General features: G+C 37.9%; 1 non-coding gene across 1 annotated transcript; it reads left to right on the top strand.

Annotated features, from left to right (window-relative positions):
- The first annotated feature begins 21,760 nt into the window (after positions 1–21,760).
- LOC139725251 (U2 spliceosomal RNA) lies at positions 21,761–21,952 on the top strand. Its single transcript, XR_011710540.1, has one exon. It is a non-coding gene; the product is annotated as a U2 spliceosomal RNA (small nuclear RNA).
- Positions 21,953–23,110: the final 1,158 nt, after the last annotated feature.

Below are 23,110 nucleotides of genomic sequence, written 5' to 3'. Positions count from 1 at the left end.
TTCTCAACAGACCATCAAAATAGAAAACTTCTTTTTACGGTTGAATTATGCAGAGACTGTCATACGTTTTCACTTCCTGTTCTTATTTTATAGTGCACCATAAATTTGAGTCCACAAATAATGTTTTGTCTGGCGTATAAAATGTTTGAAAAAAGAATATGTTGAAGAAGAGCCTTAATCTTTGTGAAAAAAGAAGAGCATACCTCATCAAGTGAAGGAAAGAGAGAGCCATTAGATAGACCATGAATGCTCGTGCGTGTGTATTCGATTTGCCTTCGCGTAGGTGTGTAGGCACGGACGTTTTTCCATGTAACCTCTGTGCAAGCCACAATCGGAAACGTAGTTACACTTTGTTGTACAATGTTAATTGAACTTGTGTGTCACAAAGTATATGAAAAGCTTATGAAAATTCACATTTTCATATCAATTCGGAAAGAAGACAATCTACATGTACTAAAACAACTCTAAACCCACACAAGGGAAGATGTCTACGAGAATCTGTGCAATATTTAATACATTATATTTTTTCAGCCAGGCAGTAGTTAACTATTGCGTCACCAATTGTTGAAATGCAACTCATGAGGAATATGTTAAATGGGATAAGAAATAAGTGCATAGGGGAAAAGTTCAGATTGAAATATAAATAACATAAATCGGTGATAAAATAATAGCACTTTGCATTATCATTGCGGCTGACTTTATCACGAACAGGGCGGCTTTAAATACTGATATCGCTTACAGGAGCGTTGTAATTCGAGAGGATGGATGAAGAGCTGAGCGGTGGAGAGAAGGAAGGGAGGGAGGAGGAAGATCAAAAAACAGACATCGCGTCTTGTTCTGATTTGATTGGTTGACTTTGCAGCATAAACCCATGCTGTCAAAAGAAGGGGAGGTGATAAGATCAATGTTGGATGTAATTTTGGAAATATCTTTTTGAAATTTTTCAAGTAATAAATAGACAACAGTGTTCACTCGTTTACGTCAGTAGCGATTTTGTAGGATAACTGAGATAGTCTTGTTTTTATTAACCTGCTTATTGTGATGAAGTCCTACTATGCTGACAGGAAATGTTTGACTGTTTTAATGATTGTCCGGACCCATCAGTTGATACCATATAAATATATATATATATATATATATATATATATATATATATATATTTATCTATTTATTTATTTATTTATTTATATACATTTGGAATGAGATATATAATATATGCACTGAAATGGTGACATAATGAGACGAAAAGACCGTCAGACATTTTTGGGAATGTTTCCGATAAAGGCAGAAATCTGCAGTTGGCCTTATCTGTGATTACATGTGATTTAAACAACTTTGAAATACTTCGTGAAGTATAAAAAGTCTCGAATGTTAAAACTAATCCTACGGAACCTTTATCACAATTCTCTTTCACTATGGCTGTTTTGAACAGAAGATCACTGTGGTTCAATAATAAAATGACATGTAACTACTTGAAATGGCTTCTTTTTTATCCTTTTATTATCCTTTTATGCTTTATTCTTCCCTTACTGTCCCTCATATGATCGAGATTATTTCTGACAGTTTTCACCATTGCACTGATAAAAATCGATTAATGATGTCAACATTGTCATTCATTGATTAAGAGTAAGCATTAATTCTAGTCCGGAGCTTTGTTTTTCATCGTCTGTAATTAAAAATAGATCACCCCAAAATAAAGAAAAGCGACGAGTTGTGTGGAAACATTGTTGATAGCAATACAGCGGTGTACGTGCAACTTTCATGGTTACACAACCTATATGCTAAACTAACTGCAGGAGGATATAGTATCAATTCGGCTTGTGTGAACGGTAATGTATACATTATTTTGTTCAGAACAATCAACAAAGAAAATGTAGCTCATAGAACAGTGTTGGGGAAAAAATAACAGAGCAAAGGTTAACAAGTCCACGCAATCACGAAATAGACCCCAGGGATTCATGTCGTAATTTTTCGGTTGTGGTCCCAGTTTCCTAAACAACCTGTGATTAATTCTTTCACTTTCTGTCTCTTGTTATCTCATTTTTTGGCCTCATAAGCTTTTTACAGTATGTGTAACATGTGAACAATCTTTTTGTTAAATATGTTCAGGATACAAAATACGTAATACAAAACAGTCTTTATCAAATACAGATGCATTTACAACGGAAGGAGCTTATAACACTCCTTTTAGCTGACAAATTGTTCAAGAAAGGCACTTCTATTATGTTACACTGTGACAACAGTAGCAATAATTATTATCTGCTGTAGCACTGGTATTTATATTTCAGGGCGTGTTGCTTCTGGATTACTTATTTTATTTTATTTTATTTTATTTTTTAATCATTTACGATTGTCATGGCAACAATAGCGATGATGATGATGACAATGTGGTGGTGGTGATGATGTTGATGTTAACCAGTTTAGCACGAGTCCTGGGGAAGTGTCTATATGGGAAATGCGTGTTGTAGCGAAATCAGTCCGTCCTCAACGGGTTAGCGTAACTTTTGTTGGTAGTGATGATTATGATTGAGACTTCATGATGCTAAGAAAAACGATTTACATTATCACCATCATTGCCCTCCTTGTCTGCTTTTTTTTTTCATGAATACGTAAACCTATGTGGAAGAATTGTATGAGGAAAAATATGACACCCACATTTGTCAGAAAGCAGGCGTGATAGTTTGACACCAGCCCTCAGTTCCAGCCATGTTTAGGTTTTTCCCTCATCTTCTTCCATCAGGTTCCTTCTAGACACACGGTTTTCCGCTTACGGAGACAGCACCTCCTTTTAGAAGTCGAAAACCATGCGTCGGAAATGTGTCCCTGACGTCCATGTACAGAGAAATCATTAATGTTTAAGTAACACGAAAACAATATTTTTCCTGGTGCATCCATTGCATGGGTTTCCTCTTTCTATCTATTACATTAATAGTTTCGCGGATGCCGCTCGGACGACAGGTTATGACCAAGCCTCTCGCAGTAAGGAGACAAAAAGTGCAACGTTTTCGAGAGGGCAAGAGAACTTTACTCTGTCTGTCTGTTTGTTTGATCGTTCGTTTGATTGATTGATTAATTGATTTCTGCATTCAATCAAATACTAATTGAATACTAATTTCCAAAGCACAAAGACAAAGAATGATAAATGCAGGGATTTAAGTGCTGTCATTGCCACAAACTCCATTTGTACATTTAAATGTAGTACCAGGGAAGTGGAAGTATTACATAGGATTTTAAAGAAGAGGCCATGGAAGGGAAAAGAGGTGTTCGGCCAATGCTGACCAAGCTTGATAATCACGTCCCACAAGCCAGATTACCAGGTTTATCGTCTATTCCCGAGTCTACTTGTGTCACGTGTATTGAATTCCTATTCATTATTCTGAAGAACGAAGAAAGCTTGTCATGCAAATATCAATTATGACATGCAAAAATGAAATCTCGAAGACAATAATCTTGTTTGATGAGAGTTAAATTCTATGGTTAGGAAAAGGTTTAGATAAAGTGGCCGATCCAGAGGGGGGGCGCAAGAGGCGCACGCCCCCCTTTATTTATCGTTAAAAACAAAAGAAATAAAAAGAAAAAAATGAAATGAAACCAGGAAGTGGCACCAGAAATATTAGTTGCGCCCCCCCCCCTTTACAGAATTCCTGGATCCGCCCCTGAGATAGACTTGTGAAACAGCAACAAAACCACAAGAACTATTATCACTGATTAGTGTCATTTCTCTTGCACATTTTCAGTTCTTTTAATTTCTTTTTGTTGGTAACTTTACTCACTGATTGACGACAAATTCCGTCTCACATACACATTAGAGACTAGTTTTGGTTTCAGCATTTATTTGTCTGTTTGATCGGCGTCACTGTCAGTCAACGAAAACCAAAACTACATACTTAATTAAAGACAATGAAAGCAAACAGCCATTGGATTTTGTTTTCAGCATTTGTCTGCTTGCTTCCGTATCCTAGCTGTCGGTCAATTCTTACCCGAAACCCCACCTTAAAGGTAGGGAATCCCATTTGCATGCCTTAAATGAAGAGTTGTATAAACACAGTGGTATGTTGAAGAGAGTATCATTTTAGAAACTCCCATAAAGTATTGAAAGTGGAAGGTAACATTTAGTACATTTTTATTGACCGTTAGATTTTGAATTGAATTGTTTTCGGGGCTCACCGTAAATTCCAGTACATTACTAGGCTACCTTTGCAGACCCATGCACTGCATGACTATTGTGTGTCCATCATGTATATTTTGTGAAGAAAGTTCATCAAAACTTACAAACATTTCTATATACATTCTTGCCACACACTCTATATGTTATTAAATCAGCTCTTATACTTTTAGATTTGTGTTTATAGATAAAAAATACAGAAGACTGCAACAAAAAGGCTTAAGTGTGGCTGACACACAGAACTACTGAGTAGTTGAGTTTTGTGCATTATTCAAATTGTAGATAACTGTTGACTTCCAAATTTCTAAGCAGTGGCCTAAACAAGTCCCCTGAGGTTCATATTTAATGCTTTGCTGCATTTTGGGAGTTCTGTAAAAGGTATCCCCTACCTTTAACTGGAGACAATTAGTACACTTGTAAGAGTTTGCGTCGAAAACTTTCGATCTCGCTATAACAAAGACGCAGTAAACTCTTACAAGACAATATTACTTATCGTCTTCATTTAAGCATGGACCTACTAACGAATGGACTTTCAACGAAACCTGCCACTTTGAAGTACGAGATCCGCCGCCACCTGACTATGCGCATCTAAATGAGTATACAGGTGTCTCAAAAAGGATGATTGCATAATCATGCATCGTCACTGACAAAAGAATTGTTTCCCTAATTCTGGTCTTATAAAAATGGCTGATGCGCCTTTTCAGACTGAACCCTCTGTGAATAAACGCCAATGATGAGAAGCAGCAAACCTCAGAACATGACTGATCTCGTTTCATTGGATTGGAAATTACTGATTCGCTCGCTAGCGCTCACACATATTATATGCCTTTGTCTAATAGTAAGACAGACATCCTCTTCCCCTGCTATCTGCTTTTACTCTGGAAAAATGTGCGGAAAAGGTGGAAAATGATATGACAAATCATGATCAATTAGCTAAAAACTTAGCTATCTCGTCAAAAGTACCTGCATTTCGCTAATGACAATGTCTGAGCGGTCATATACCAATACATACCACAACTGCACATGCATTTTCCTTGATTTAAGACAGTTGTTATCTTCTGCGCATTTAGTTAATAGATTTTTCAAAGCTGCGTTGTGTTTTGCCCTGGCTTGCTGGCGGCGGAGTTCATAAGATCAAAGCAGGGAAGAATGTTCAAAATGCCTTTGTGACACTTTTGACATAGACAGAGGCATGCATTAATTAAGGATATGATGAATGTCCATGCGTAGTAGGTCCATGATTTAAGGAAGGGTTTTGGGTCAGCATTGACCAATAATCGATGTTTCATGTACAGGCTATAAATGAAGACATTTCATGTTTTGTCTCGAATTTAAGGTAAGACAGAGTGTAGCAAGTGTGATTACATACCTCGTGTAGGATTCTCAACTTACCAAGACGAGATAAAAGAGGGGGAGGGGGAGAAAGAGAGGTTTTCAACTATCCCATCCGAGTATGAATGTCCAAATGTTTATATCTGTTATGTCTATAACTTACACATTGAATAATCGGCTTTTATTCAAGTCGTTGAAGGACAATATTTCAATTATTTGCAATAAAAACAACTCGACGAAAAAAAAAATATAAGTTGAACATTTCAATCGACACACACAAAAAAAAAACCACAGACTTCATTCGAATGCAGCATCCACTTCAAAGCATATCGCTCTCAAAAGTTCCACCTCTTCATCACTTTACATTGCTACATGCATACTTCCTATGTATTTATATATTTATGTAATTTATTTATTATGTATACACTCATATTATACTGTTTGTTGATAATGTCCGATTCTGAATTGCTTGTTTTGCTTTATAATGTATACTCTTCGAGCCCGATTTATCAAGATAGACTTATGATTAATCCTAAATCAATAATAACTCTGGTCCACTTAGAATCAATTATAACTTTCAGTCGACTATACGTCTCTGTTTTGTTTCTTATGAAGAGACTTATTATCAATTTTAACTGATAACGCAGCGAAATATAATTAACTGTAAAATAGTGACTGATTTATGAACTTATGGTTGATTTGAGGGAGTTATGATGGATTTCTAGAATTTCGAATCTTTCATAACGTTAGTATAATGGGCTTAGATGTATTCGTATTTGAAAAAGATTACGTGATGTCTGTGTATATCTAAGCTAATGAAGATTTGAATCTTTGTGAAACAGATCTCTGGAGAAAGGCCAAACTGCCAAAATCTTGAGAAAGTTAGTGATAAGATAAAGCAACGTTCCTGCAGCCCCTGTTTTCTGTCAGTCCTGCATGATGCTACCACCTAAGAGATCTACAGTACATTTTTTTTTGTCTTGCAAATTTTTGCTTTATTTCGATCTCTTTGTTGCTTTACATTCCACTTGAATGTTTGAATAAACAAAATCAATGTACGAAACAGAATAGCTCTTGTCAAGGAGCACACTTTAATGATTGTACTTCAATGTTCATTAAACACATGTACAGATATTCACATTTGGCAATACTATATATATACATATATATATATATATATATATATATATATATATATATATATATATATATATATTATAATTACATAGTCATGACGAAGGATGATCACGTACGTGGCCAAGCCAACTGATATACATACATATACATACACGCAACATAATACCCCCTGTCAAGGAGTGCACTTGAATCATTCTACTTGAATATTTAGGTAAAACACAAGTATAGATATTCACATATACCAATGAAATATTGTGTATATATATATAATTATATATATATACATATATACATATATACATACATATATATATATATATATATATATATATATATATATATACATATATACATATATACAGCTTCGTGACAAAGGAAGATCACGTACGTGGCCAAGCCAGCTTCACGTCATACACGCAACATAATACCTCCTGTCAAGGAGTACACTTATATAATTCTACTTGAATGTTCAAGTAAACAACTATGCAAAGCATGATACCTCCATGCAAAAAGTACACAGATGGCATTTTGTTGTACGCACACACACACATACACAAACGTATATCATATATACATGTCAAAAGTTTAATCGCAAAATGAGGTAAGTGCCATTTTTAAACATTTTAAAGTAGGTCCATCATCAGATAGAGCACAATAAAACCTTTCCGGCGACACCTCACCTACAGTACCTTATCTTGGCAATTGATATTCTATATTAATATTAAATTTGTATTGTTGTAGAGCAGGTTGTGTTCCTGAAGTTATGATTAAAGACATGTCATATTACCCGATTATTTTCTTTGTTCTTTTAGCAGCTTTGATCGCAAATATCTCAAATTAACACGACTGGAGTTAAGTTGTTTTGCGGTCAAACTCGTCAAACTTCACGTGTACTATAAGTGTACATTTTATATATACATAACAAGGAGTATAGTCATCAACATTGTAGGTGAGAATCACACTTTCATTCACCCCAAGGAGAACTGCATTGACGACAACGTTAATTGTATTTGAAGTCAGTTCGGAGTTCCACTTTGCGCATGATCCGAAAAAAAGGTCATTCGTACCAACAGGCATGTTGGTTTTTAGATTCACATGGGATAAGCATCTATGATGTGATGCTTATTCATGTAATCCTTATAGTGCTGCTTGCCAGCACATCCACCTGACAGCACAAGTGGTATTTGGTGATATCAATAGAAAGAGATTGTTAAATACAAGCAATGCAAAATAATGAAATGGATGCTTTCCCAAGTGTTAATTGACGTATCATTCTGGTCATCTGGTCTACACAAGTTCATTCTTTGTTTGAACAGGATTGATGAATCCCATGTATTGTTACGTAAAGCTTTAATGCATTTTGTCGCTGTGAAAACGAGTGCAGTGCCCCTAAGGCTGCGTTCACATAGAAGTATACTATTCGGGTATTCGGGGCTCGTTTTCGAGGGCACGCGAATAGCTTGAATCGAACGATAGGATTTCCTCACACCGGTTCACATAAGAGGACACTATTCGAAAGTACCGAATAGCTGCAAAAGTATAGCAAAGTGGGAATTGAGATTGTTCGATTTTCTTGCAGCGTATACCGTCTCTCGTTTATGAAATAATGACAATTTTGATCTTGATTTGCCCTTTAGCAAAAATAAGCATGTAGACTGACATTCTGATGCAGTTTAGAAATTGTTAATAAGATTTGCTTGGATGTAGGAGGAAGAAATCCTCACTGCATGGGATGGTGAGTTGACGGTGCGGGTGATGATGTACTGGGTGCCCGAATAGCGAATAGCGAATAGCGAATACCGAATACCGTATACTTCTATGTGAACGCAGCCTTACCGACTGAGAAAAAAAGAAAGGTCATTCGTACGAATGTGCCCATGAGCTAACTCCGGACTGGCTTGTAGTACCTACACACCTCTCAAAACTCAACTGTCCTGAAAAACAAACAAACAAACAAACAAACAACAAACAAACAAACAAAATCATGGCTAAAAGAAAATCGCTTTTATCGGTTGACCTCAAATTTTAGCTTTACAAATACATGTACTGTTGTTGCTACTACGTAATTAAGCTTCATTAATTTTGAAATCTGTGTTCATATGGTAATTTCTTTTTTATATTTAGAAAATATCACACCAGCGTTAATACATAGCTTTGTTCAGTATTCATTCAAGTATTATACTCTCCCTCTCTCTTCTCTCTCTCTCTCTCTCTCTTTTCTGTAATTTTCTCTGTCATATGCTCCTGAAACGTAGAATGAAATTCCCTTTTACCATGTTTACCAAGGAAGAATATAGTGCTTTTTGCGATAAAACAGTCTTTTTCTCTCTCTATGATTTTTCACTTATAAACTGCCATAGACCTCTTCGCTACTGGGTGGCATATCATCCGGCTCAACTGCGTCTAAAGGTGGCGCTGTTCTCTCCTGAGGCTCATTTGGTTGGAGTTGGCCGTATTCTTCGCCTGAGTGTAAATCTGCCACTCCAGGTGATTTAGCTTGAGAGTGATTCAGTGTCTCGTAAGATGTGTTCGGGGCAAGATGGCCATACTCCTCTTCACTCGGTTTATTAGTATCGCCACCCTTCTCACGCTCCGATCTGTTTTGGCTACGATCGAGCTTTCCGTACTCGACCTGATCGTCGAGTACGACATTGCCAGTAACCCTTTCCCCCGCCCCCTCGGTATTTGTCTTGATTCCCATGTCGGATACAGCTTCTGGTGTTCCCACTCCCTCCCCCTCGAATTCCAAATATTCAGGTGTCTCTGTGCCCTTAGAGGGTGCAGCGTTCTGTTTCATCGATTCCGATGCCGATGGCTCAAGTTCATAGTACAAGAGACCGTCTCCGGGATCTACTTTGTTCTGCTCAGATTGATCCTCTTCCTGAGATGGACCCTTTCCCTGGTACCAGAGGTATCCCGAGGTGTCCTCCCGTGCGTTCGTCAGCGGTCCGTCCTCCTCTTGCCGCTTCACGCTGCTGGAGCTGGGGACACCGGCGTACACATGCCGGTCATTGTCCGAGTCGATTTGGTAGGGATTCTCCGTCTCGGGAGAGCTCGTGCTACGTTTAATGGGCATGTCTTTCCGACGTGCCGACAAGAGAGGGGATGGAGGAGGGGGTGGGTAGGAGAGGGGGAGGGGAAAGATGGAGAGAGATAGAGAGCGTTTAATTCATTGCAAAGTATATATATAGCAAATGCGTTTGACATTACTTTGACTTCATGTGCCATTCTCACTACGTCATATGGTAAAAAAGATATATCGTTATATAATGAAACTGAAGGTTATTGTTATTAATAGCGTTCATATAGCCCAGCTGCTATCATCCTTACAGTTTCCCTGGTTCAGGCATTCACGCTTTGTCCACTGGATTCTGAAACCATTGTATCGTAATTTGTCGAGGCTGGAAGTTTTGAAGCCAAATATGGTTGCTGAGTCTTGTTCTATATTACGTAACTAACTGCGAAAATGTTTACACACACTAACTGATTAAAAGGTCCTGCGAAACTACAAACATTGTGGAAACTATAGAGGAAAGACAGACATATTATAGTTAAGCATGACAAGAGGAACTACATTCTGTTAACGAAGCAGGTCAGTTAAGATTTTTCTCCCGACAAAATTACGTGTGTGGACTCTTTCTCTTGCCTTGAATCATTGGAAGTTTCCTTTTATTCAATAGTGGAGGGAATAATAATTATAAAGCCTCGAAGCTCGGCCCCCCCCCCCAAAAAAAAAAAAAAAAAACATGCATTCCTGAATACTTTGACAAAGTATGACTTGCCATCCAGGAGTGGTCCCGCAACCGTCTCGCCTAAAATACACGCTTAAGGGACGGATCCAGGAATTCCGTAAAGGGGAGGCGCCTTTACAAAGTTAAAGGGGGGGGGGGGGGGGGGGGGAGCACTCACTACCCCCATTTTTTCTTTTTGTTTCTTTTGTTTTAACAAACAAAAGCAAAAAAGGGAGGTAGTGCCCGTGCTCCCTCCCCCCCCCCCTCTGGATCCGCCACTGCGTTGGATTGTTTTTGTTAGCAATAATGTTAAAAGAAAGACAACGAGGATGACAATTGTGTTTTGCCAGTTGTTAACCCACATGCCTTTGCCCTTGGCCATGTCTTATTGAAACTTGTTGAAACGGTAAGATCTAAATTTGGCTAAGTGTAAGGACAAAGTTCCATTACCTGACATTGATCTTGATGACTTCAGTGGAAGACAGTCCGGTAACCTTTGCATCCTGGGAAACGATAACGTAAATTATGAAGGATTTTGCCTGACAAATGAGTTCTTCAGAGATGCAATCATGTCAGCATTTGTGATGATTTTAACTGAAATATTCTACAACGATAATCTGAACATAGCAAAGGAATGATGTACACTTGAATATGATGACAACGTCATTAAAACTTTACCTGTGTATACTGTCTGTATGATTGAAATATATATACCTGTTTGTAAAAGTGAAAACTGTGTGAAAGCTATGCTCTAGGAAACATCATAAAAGATTTCGACTGTTGATTTTTTTTTTCGATTGAAGTTGAAATCCTCACCAATCAGGCAGCTTCCGTTTCTTTGCCATGTAGACGATGCCGACAACGATTGCGATGATGATGATCGCGACGATGGGCACCACGATCCCTGCGATCTTCGCTGAGTTTTGAGTTGATGTGTCAGAGACACCGGTATCATCTCCTTCCCCAGCCAGGGGAAAAATACAACAATATGTCATCCACTAACAACTTTTTCACAGCTTGTTTTTCCGTTAATATATATATATATTGTTCTTCGTCAGTAATTCGGCAATTACCATGATTACAATCCATTTCTCAGTAAAGTTATGTGGGAGCGCTGTGGCATAGTGGATAAGACTCCCGACTCCCGATCAGAGGACCCGAGTTCGGATCCCGCGCCACGCCCAGTGCTTACGTCCTTGGACAAGATGTTTTTACCCACTATGTCCCTCTCTACCCAGGTGTACAAATGGGTATCGACAACGCTAGGGTAATAATAATGGCAGGGCCCTCTGGTAGAGCAGTGGCAACACTGAAGAAGCTACCCTGGATAGATAAGACCTTATTATTAGTATTATTATCATTATTATTATCATTATTATTATTATTGTTATTATCATTATTACTATTATTATTATTATTGTTATTATTATTATTATTATTATTGTTATTATTATTATTATTATTAGCAAAGAGTCATCGTTACTAGGCTTAAAGAAGACTGCAATTATTTGACACGAAGGAGACAGCTTTATCAGTTTATCGTATCAATTTCATGTAAATAAAAAAAAACATTTTGGTAAAGATTTGCACATTAATGTAAGACTCGCGAGGCAATGATGAAAAATATTTTTTTTTTCGGTTGTCGCTGTTCACACTACGTGTGTACAGGGTATACAACTAAGATTACAATAGCCACAAGACACTCTCTTCGATAGATCTCTGCAATAGTGAAAAAAGAAAGAAAGAAAGAGTATAATGAATTCCACAAAAGTTACCGTGTCCGTCGTAGTCCGAGTACGAATCTCCGCTCCCTTGTGCCCTGAATAGCAAGACAGCAAGTACAATGATAGTTACATTTACATTGTTGTAGGAGCAAATTTCGATTATCACATATTATGACAGCTCATAGAAAGACTCTGGGCACAATAGATGCACATATACATGTACTTGAGTGGTACTTTTGTAGCGTTGCTAAAATGCTAGTCATCACAGAACAACCGGTTAAAGCAGATACTTGTTATGTTGCAAATCCGTAAGAGAAATATGATGTCGCGATTGTAGGAAAAGTTTCGCGCATGGTATCATCTCATACATTTTTATGTCAATTAAAAAAGACACAGCTGAGATGAACATGTGAGGGTTGTTCCACAAATTCAATATACATATAAGAATTTCGATTGTTGTTGCAGTTAATCTCTCGGTATACAGCAACAATGATTTTTCCAGTTAAAGACGCAGCTTGGAATGACTATCTCATATGAAAAGACTGATATTTTGGGGGCTATGCTAGAACGATCAGTGCATGATATGTGAGACTTTCTTATTAGTATTGTGGGGGAAGATAACAAATTCTTATTCCTCACCCGTTGAGGGGGCATTCCCCGCACTCTCCGCAAACAGGCATATCAGTTCCACTTGTGACGTCACATCCACAGGTCCCCCAGGGGTCACTGGTAGAAGAACGCTGCAAACACATCTTGGAGTTTGGGGTGCCGATGTCTGGTAGGCATTCGCAACGATCTGCCCTCTCGCAGAACACGCGGGAATCGTCCGAGCCTGAGCTCGCTATCGGGTAGCAGCCATCTTCGATGGGCTCTTCGGAAAGATTTGGACAGAGAGCAAGCCATGCAGTTTTTGTATGTCGTTACTATGGCACTCAATAAAGTGCTCGGTACATTTGATAATTGAGTTGAGTGGATGGTTGAAATGGTTGGCTAGATACCTGTCAAATTAATATCTGTCATGATATTATGTGGATTTATTTAGATAAATAGATAGATAGATGTGCGCGCGCGCGCGCGCGCGCGTGTGTGTGTGTGTACGTGAATATACACTATGATAAACACAATTTATATGTACACATGCGCAGTTGCTATTATGTACCATAGTATCGACCACTTAGTAAAGACGACTTTCATTAATTTTTCGAATATATTCTTTGTTAATTAGATGGTAGCACTTAATTCCTGAAAAATTGTGATATTTAGCACGATAAATGCCAAGGGTCTAGGGCCCCCCCCCCCCCCCCGGGCAATTGTCCCAGACCCTTCCCCTGACTCTAACCCTAATCTTGAATCTAATCCCAACCCCAACCCAGACTCAAACCCTAAACCCAACCCTAATCTTTACGTTAACCTTATCGCTAACCAGTAGGCCTGTTTAGCCGGGGGTAGAAGTCCTTGGAGGGTAATTGCCCTGATACGAAATCAGAGAGGTAACTTTCCCTAGACTTGGACCTTACGTGAGGGTGCTTTGAAGAGGCACGTCGACTCCTCGTCTCCACGATCGTATTGACAATTTATGTGTAGCGCCCCCCTGCGATATAGAGGAGTAAGAACACGACATTAAATAAATTCCGATGGTTCGTTGCTCCTGGAAAAAAAAAGTTCGTCGGAATAACGAACTTTGGGAATAATGAACATCGGACATGTTATGTTCGGATTAGTAAACCTTATTTCATTTTCGATGTTCGATGATCATCGAACGTCTAGGTATACGGCATTTGTATGTTTTGGAATAACGAACCTGTATAAACAAATCTGATTCAATTTTCGGATTTAATAATCTTTGGAATAACGAATATTACCCATAATATGATCTTTGTTTTTGTGTATAAGCACTATGAACTGACTTGAATGATCCTCTTGAATTCCTCCTACACACAAGTGTACGGAGAAAATAGTATTTGTTTCCCCATTACTTTTTAAGCAAACACCACCGTTCTTTCTAAACATTTTGCATCATGTCTGTCACCAGTCACCTTCTTCAAAAGTTTTAAATGACTTGAATGCGCCATATAACAAAAGACAGAAATGTGCAAAGAAGAGTGAATTAATGAAGTACGCGACGGAAACTCAATAAAAACCTTTAGGATGATCTAATGACAAGTTATATGTCTCTTATTAAATTGCATTGTAGTATTCAATAACGATAATGTGAGAATATTTGCACTGCATAAGGACAAACTGACTGTTTTTCTACATGTGCTAAGATCTTCATTGGTTGGCTTTTCCTGCAATGGACTCTTCTTTTAAAGATTTAAGTGTACCGATTTCCTCCAAGGGACTATCAAAATAAGTAAATCCATGTATCATTATAACAGTATCCAGCAATCATATGGCAAGCTTCCTAGCCGCCAGGAACCACCTTTGTTACGAATAATCATTCCTTATGCATCATCCCGTGACACGTTTGTAACTTCGGCTGATAATTAATATGTCAAACTTTATGAACAGCATGGAGTGAAATGAAGTTGAACGAAGTCGAATGTCCCGTCTACTACTCACAATGCTTCGCAGCTGAAGTACGGGACCATCACGTTGTAGAGGCAAGTGGCACTGCCTTGATCCTGGTCGGTGATGCACACATACATTCCGAAGTCTTGGTTACCATCGTTGTCGCTGAACACGGCCACGCACACGTCGTAAAGGGTCAGTGCGCAGCTGATGCAGTCAACCGACTCGCAGGGGAAGAACCCTGGAAAAAGGTGGGAGAAAAAAACCGCTCCAACAGTTAGCCTGCTGCTTTGTAACACATCACTTTCATCGCAAGCAGTGTTTGTCATATTCAAATAAAGATTGAACGCTCGGTATCTGAAGAAAGAATTAGGGAATGCTTTGTTGCTAACAGTACTAACTCACTGGCAACACATTATTTTACACAGTTTTTAGATTTGCAGACGTTTGTGTTTGTCACAAACTGTTTCCATTCATTGTGTGATATCACATATAAGGCGTGAAGATAATTCAATTCAAATCAATTCATTTCTATCTTTCTTCCTTAGCATATAGAAATACTATAAGAAAATTACACACCATCTTAATTACACATTGATTGACTGTAAGATGTAAACATGATAAATAAAGGGTAAATATCGAATTGATAGTATTAGTTTTAAACCAAAGTTGTTACAGTCATGTTCTGGAAAAAAAAAAAGACAATGGGGTTCACTTGAAAGCAGTATTAGCAACTCATGCAATAGACCAAAACACTTAGACATTCTTAATATAACAATGTGTAGTAATTCAAAGCAGGACAGTCAGGACAGAACAAACAAACACACACACAAAAAAAAAAAACCCACAAACACAAAAGTAGAGAAACACGGCATGACTGTCAATGTAAATGTAAATGTAAATGGACATGCCTGCAAGCAAGCCGCTTGTACAAATCGTCATTGTTACTGTGTAATAATTTTGTATTTTTTGGATATGGAAAATAAATCAAATCAAATTAGATTAAATTGAATTGGATTAAATCAAATTGAATTAAATTAAATTGAATTACATTTGATTTAATTTAACTTAATTTAATCTAATTTGATTTAATTTAATTAAATCGCGGCCGACTGAAGCTCTTGCAGATTCCCTTTTTATGACGCATATCATTAATTGAGAATCTGATTACAAGGTTATTAGTGAGGCCTATGTGTGATTTCAATAATCAACTCACCTATACTGACCATGTTGCGATCATCGTTAGAAGTACAGTTACAGTGACATCCTTCGAGCTGGGCGTCAGACCTAACGACGGAACCAGGAAGCGTGTACATACTTCTGAAGCAAAAAAAAAAAAACAAACGAGAAAAGATTTAAATGAAAGCAAGAGATTACAACAAGCAGAGGGGTTAAGATATGAGGTATGAGTTTTTCTTCAATTCGTCTACCCTCTGTACAATGGGCGGACAGGAGAGCAGACATATTGAAGAAAGCTTATACCTCATATCTTCACCCTTCCGCTTAATAATCTCTTGCTTTCTTTTGATATGCATGCCGCGTCCGCCTTGGACTACTTAACATGACAATGTCGAAATTTCGGAGTTTAGTGATTTGATCCAGGTTCATCGTGTCACCGTCGGCAACCGTCATTGTTTGTTAACGTGTGAAATTTTGTGAGAAATCTGCTTTTCTTCAGATCATACTCACGCGATTGTGTCTGCTTCGCTCGAATCCGCGACGCAGGGATGAGGGGACATCAGCAGAACATTCAGTAGGAACAGTTTATTCCACAGACTCTCGGCAAGAGCCGTCTCCTTCATTTCTGTCGGTTTTCTGTCAGCTCGCAGTCCCCGCGAAAAAAAAAAAACGGGATCAATGGCGGCTTCTCGACAAGCCAATCTCTAGACTCCGACGACGGATCAATGCTGTATTTCCACTTCTTCTCGCATTTCGTGTCTGTCGACGGGCGACGTCTGATCACGGCTTCACGAATCCTGTCTGCTTATCCTGTATCTCACTGATCTTTTCTCATCCTGTTTCGATCAACAAATATTTGTCGGTTTCCGTCGCCTTGAATAAAACGTTTCGGTAATTATCACATAAATCCAATTTACGGTAGTTTGAGTGTTGCTTTCTGCTTCGTCAGAATTATAATGTAGCGATATTTTGTCGTCTTCAGTTACTCTTCGCCGTAGCCATTCATCGCTCCTTTGCAAGCTTCGTATTTCCTTGTCGAGTGCTTTTGATTGGTCAGCCACATTCTATATCACTCTTGGAAAATCCTTCCGTCGGAGCGACAGCAGCACCAACCTAGCGGACTGCCTCATGAGGAAATCATTCTAGCTGTTCTTCACAATATCTCTTCGTGTTTGATGACGACGTAGCAGGTTTTATTGTTCTGTGTTGCTGTGAGCATCACCGCGTTTCGTAGTTTTGCGTTTCCGCATTCCAGCACAGTGTAAATTCGAGACTTGATATCCTTGTTCTGCATTGTGGTATCGAAAAGCGGGGAACTGCGTTATCGTTAATGTTTTATTGTCGTTAACCTCTTTTCTAATTCAAACAACACTTCTTGACTTTATCTCTGAGAATCTCTTGACGAGGCTGTGTGACGTTGACTCAGTTGTAGGATTAAGCCACAAAGCGATGAACATATGGTGGTAATCTGTTGGTTTCTTCCTTTCTGTATTATTTGACTTTTTTCTTTTCCAAAATATCTCCAAAGATTTTCTATTATTTCGGCTGATTTTAGTTATCAATCTTGTTGTTTTACTAAATACAATTTAGTTTCTCAAGTAAACCTAAGTGTAATCAATTTCTGGCGATTGTCAGTCAGGTATTCAATCTTGATTATCATAATGCTCGGTTCTCGCTGTACTCAAATTTCTAAGCTCTGAGGAGGCGTAAAGTGATAGAAAGAAATTAATGGAAGCTTGGAGTGCAGAAACAGTATGTTAGTACATAACAACGACGAATATCCGTGTTATATATTGGTTGACATAGATATTGCTTTCGGCATGTTCGTAAGTAAACGTTCCCACTTCACTTAACAGAAAATAGCATTGCATTGTACAGACCTGGTGAAGTCCACTACCGCATATGAGTACCCACACCAGAAAAAGGAAGAATGACGCCGACCCCTCGTAGTTCGTCCAAGCAAGTAGAAGATGAAGAAGAAGAAGGCTCTGAAGATTACGGGGGGGGGGGGGGGGGGGGGGGTGCTTACTCCCCGTTCCCAGAAACTATACCGATTACAAGTTGTGGTGATTAATCGAAATGGTGCGACAGCGCACGAGGTGCATAATACCAGTGGAAATAATAAATTGCATTATAACATCGCTCATTTACTCGTTTCGGCGATAGATTTAATTACTTATATACAGCGCCCTCACGTTGCAGCTTTGTCATGAAAAACCCTAGCAATGAACCGTGCTGGAAAACAAAAACAAGTAGTAAACAACGACCATTATATTAATATGTACTTGCCTCTTATTTGAGTCATATTGTTTCAAACTTCATCAGAAACCCTACGATGTTGTTGACAATTTTGGCATTTGACTGAAAAAAAAAACCCCACTATCAGATGAACATAGCCATCGTCATGGATTACAGCCAGCCCAGCAAACATCAGTATCTTTAGCAAACAATCATATCCCCGCAAGAAGGTACAGATTAACACAGGATTACATGAAAACTTAAACTATTATGTTCAACGTATTTTGGTAAAAATCAATGAATCACTTGTCTTTTGTGGTTCTGGCATCACTAAAGTTGTCTGGAGTTCATCGACACGCAACACTTTCTCACATTACCGCAGTGATATGTATGGAATATAAAAAAAGAACACAGTGAAATATGAAATAAAGTAAAAATGAAAACGCTGAAAGCAATTACAGCATAATGAAAGCAATGTTCACCACATTCGTACACATTTCCTTCGAAAACGGCAAAAAAAAATCATAACGGCGCTGTTATGTATTTTTCTTCTACCATTTTGGCTCTCTCTATTTTTTTTTCAATTGTTTCATTCATTCCATCAGCCAGGACAGTGGCATATGCATGATAACTATCGATTTGATCAACACCGCAAGCCCTCACTATAGCTAATCTTTGAAAGTGTGTCCACTAGAAAACGATTTTACCCCCAGAAACCACGACTATATTAGGTGTGCCTGAAGATGACAAGTTTTAATTCCTTTTGTTTCCTTTTTTTCTGCAGCCGGACTATGGTATTTGCCAGAGCAAGAATTCCTATTCTCTTCATATACATGTACACGTACCAAACCGCGCTCTTTAAGATAAACAACAATAACAATAATGGTGATGCTAATTGTGCAACAGCAGCAGTAATAGTAGTAGTAGTAATAATAACAACAACAACAACAACAACAACAACAACAACAACACCATAACAACATCATCACCAACAATAATGATAACAACAACAACAATAACAACAACAACTGGATACAATCTATACCCGACAAACAGTTTCTCTGCTCACTTAAACTGAGAGAAGAAAAAAAAAACAGAAGAAGATTTAAAATGATTAATTTTGATAGACCGGTGCTTTGCCTTGTGCTGGACTAGCACCTTGAAGTGAGAAATGCATGTAAAGAATATGACTTATGATATAACTTCAAGAACAAAAAAGTAAATGACATGACATGATTATCATAGCTCTATTTTCGAACAGAGTACGCATCCTGCTAGACGTATATTACTGAAGGAGAAAATAAGTCCGTAATGAGAGGTTTGTCAATCAAATCGATGGCACGAAAGCAATGGACGAATGAAAATTTGAGCGAAATCAACAAAATAATCGTCATCTTTATATCAGTGAACCAGCTTGCATACCATTTGATGGCCAACTCAGACATGTTGTTTCGTTTGTGCGATAAGATAGTACCCCCTTGACCATTCACCTATATACTTGTACAGAGAGAGATAGAGAGACAATAATATTTTGAGTTTAGTTTTCCCCTCGGTATAACACAATAGACCGCTCTGTTGTACATGGCTTATGTTCACGAGGTACTAATGATATACATACATACACGCATACAAATATAGATTACTTTCATTACGTCTTACGTGCCTATGATAAATTTAGTTTTCTATAATATAGTAAGTAGAAATGAGCAGTCAATTCTTCCATCAGTCATCATATAGCTGTCACTTCTTAAAAAGCTCATAACTGGGCTGGGAGAACATTTAGTGAAGTAATCGCTGTGAATGCATAGCTTATGGTCGTGCATGTAATACTGATGTGTACATGTGGGGCGCTTTCATTATTCATACGAGTCTCTAAATCATTCACTTGAATTAATAGAAATAAATGAGCAGTTGACACTTCATCATCTACAGAAGTTTCTATTGTGAGAACCCTTCAACATAATCCTGTAAGTCTTCCATAAATGATCTGCTAAGATATATAGCGCATAATTAAAACTTTTGACAACTCACATATGCACGGAAAAGATCCCGTTTCATTCGTTCATCGCAAAGAGCAGGGTAATGCTTCACCCGGTGAAGTAGTCAGCCCAAAGTTTGGACCCCATGGTAGACCAGCAGCACTATGATAGTGCAGCTAGCTGAGTCAGGGCAATCCAGCCATCTTGTCTTACAAATGGGAAATGAAAACAAACAAACAAACAAAGTTTGTTATTTGGCTGATAGTTTTACAACTCGAGCCTTTGATATATTGGCTCGATGAAAATACAACGTCTATAATAGAACAGCTGATCGATTACTGTTTAATGACTTTCAAGAGAATGAGACACTCAAGGTACATTCATACGAATACCTTCAAGAATCATGCTGCCACTATATCAAGCTACATTTGCGACAAATAATGTTATCGACAAGCTGATACACCGAACATGCATGGTTTACTCTCACGCTACACTCTCGATGAGAAACTAATGTTGCGAAATCCGGGTATAGACCTCACTCACACGGGTTTTTCTCACTTCGTTTAAGCAATGATATTAGCGCCCACATCGAGCCGAAACTTTTCCTTTACCTCTCTTTCTTTCCTTTTTTTCTTTAAAACCATGAATTATATGAAATATTATATAAAGTTAGGTTCCAGATTTCGGTCAAATTTTTTCCACACACAGCAGGAACAAAATTAATGATGTGTATATGTGAGTGTGTTCTTACAATGACACTGAACAATGGACATGAATACCACTTTTTAAGAGCTTTGCTGACTAGGCTTCTGGTCTCTTGCTCCAAAGCACATTAAATGCTTTAATGTCTGAATTCGTGGTAAAGGATAAAATGGATGCAGATGAACAAAGTAAGCACATGCTTCTATGCGCTTGCATGCACTACATTCTAGGATGAATAAAGACTAGCTGTGACAGCGGAATTCCTCGTGAATAAATTTAATGATAAAGCATTCAAACCCCGGTCATTGTCTGGGTTTTCACCACACACTCCCATACACACCAATTGACCGTGTGCAAAGTTAAAATTTTGAACAGTGGGTTGAAAATAGACCAAAATCTGAACCCTAACTTAAAAATTAATCTTGAATTTAATGGAATTTAATGGAATGATATGGCGCTGAGCTAGCACCAAACTTGAAATCACCCTCTGTAGTACGTGCAGTATTTAACTAGTGTTTACTGCGTAAAAAGAATATGTTCGAAATACTTCTAGTATATGAATGGAGCCGGATCGCACGCACGCAAACTGCATACGGATAGACACGCATGTACAGTAAGAGCTGTGCGGCCATGTGTGCGTCATGCGGTTGCTCGTCGAGCCGTACAAAGGTTATTATATCCGCATTTCTTCATTTGCATATGAAATAATGAACACGTCTTGTGTGTGAGCGTGTGTGTAGGCCTACGTGTAAGGTGCACAGTGCATTGGCTCAATGCGTGCAGCAAGGCTGCACACACAAGTTGGGCATTTGTACCGGCGCGTTTCAGCGATTTTGACATGCTTTTTACTCAAAATATTGAAAACCTTACGATGAATGCGAATATAGAGTAATGCAAATGACTCTTCGTATGTTTTCGGTTGCGGGTTATGGTGTTTATTTACTGACATTTTTTTCGAGATTTCATGATATTCGACTGAGAAGCTTGCGATAGCACAAGTTTGTAATTGTGTCTTGAATGTTTGGCATTCTGTATCTATATAAATCATAATCATAACTCGTTATCGCTTCTCGGCCTTTTGGCTAAGATCATGTGTAGTATCTGTTCTTTTCAGCTTAATATCTGAAACGCGACTCACCGAGTCGCTTGTATATTAAACTGATTTTTGTACCTAGGCCATGGAATAGGGGCTTGCTCCATCCTGGCCACGGGTTGGCCCGGTATTGCAGTATCTCCGGGATCGGCCCACCCCCAAGGGGGTAATATCACATTAAAGAAAGAATTTCCTTCCTTCCTTCCATTCCTATCAGCTTATAATACTCTCTTACTGCTCATCCATTCCTTTTCTCCTGTCCACGCCTTGCCATTCGCCAGGCCTCTATCATTATTCATTTCTTTTCTTCTACCTTTTGTGTTCTTCCTCATTTTCTATAGAATTTCGTAAATTTCTACATCTGTTCTTCATTCGTCATCATTATAATGTTCCTATATACTTCTTCATACTTGTGGTTAATTTCATTTAAGAATAACAACAAATATTTAGCTGCCCAAAGGATGAAATTATCATGTTTACAATGTGAAAATACATTAAGATAAGATCATTGTTAAAAAGTCTGTAAAATCAAGGCAAAAAAAAAGAAAGTAAACACTTTTTAAAGTTCATATTTCTGATAAAATACTAATGTCTAACATACCGTGTTAAAGGCAAATTAATTGGCTATCAACCTGGTAGGTCAATGAAAAAGGAAACTTTACGCATGAGTGGACACATTATGCTTTTCTCTTCCAAGGCACAATAGTAAAATTTCAAAAATGGACAATTACTCATTCATGCGTACCTGCTCTTCCGTATGAAAATGAGAACAAAAGACAAATACAACACAATGGGAAACAAAAATCAATATGGCAAATTTACCCGTTGATCTCTGTAATGTCTTCGGAGCCTCCAAAGATAAAGAGAGGCAAAAAAAAAAAAAATAGGGAAAACGAAGAATTTTCTGTCAAATTTGAATTCAAATAACATTAGAAAAGAGGCAATATCATTAACAAAAATGGAAGAAATTTGAAATGTTGCTTCGAATTAAGCACATTGAAAATGATAACCAGTTCTTGATTTTGTATCATTAATTCTAAATTCCCTAAATTAAAAGAGTGAAATACAAATAAATAAATCTGTCCATTTTACCACCTTTGCATTTTAGTCCCTATGATATTTGAATTTGAGTTGACAGAAAATTCGTTTCCTTCTTTAATTTCTCACTTTGTATTTGTTTGAGGATTAAAGAGATAAAAGGGAACAAGAACTTATTTTTGCTACACGATCATTTATGTCTCTCATTGTGTTAAATTTGTATTTTGTTATTATTGCTATCTTGAAGGTCATTTGCAAATGAATCACTACATGTGAAATTC

This window comes from Diadema antillarum, unplaced genomic scaffold (assembly GCF_040938485.1).
Source record: "Diadema antillarum isolate AM-2024a unplaced genomic scaffold, OU_Dant_1.0 scf00000016, whole genome shotgun sequence".
Taxonomy (NCBI): domain Eukaryota; kingdom Metazoa; phylum Echinodermata; class Echinoidea; order Diadematoida; family Diadematidae; genus Diadema; species Diadema antillarum.
This window is presented reverse-complemented; position numbering and strand designations above follow the sequence as displayed.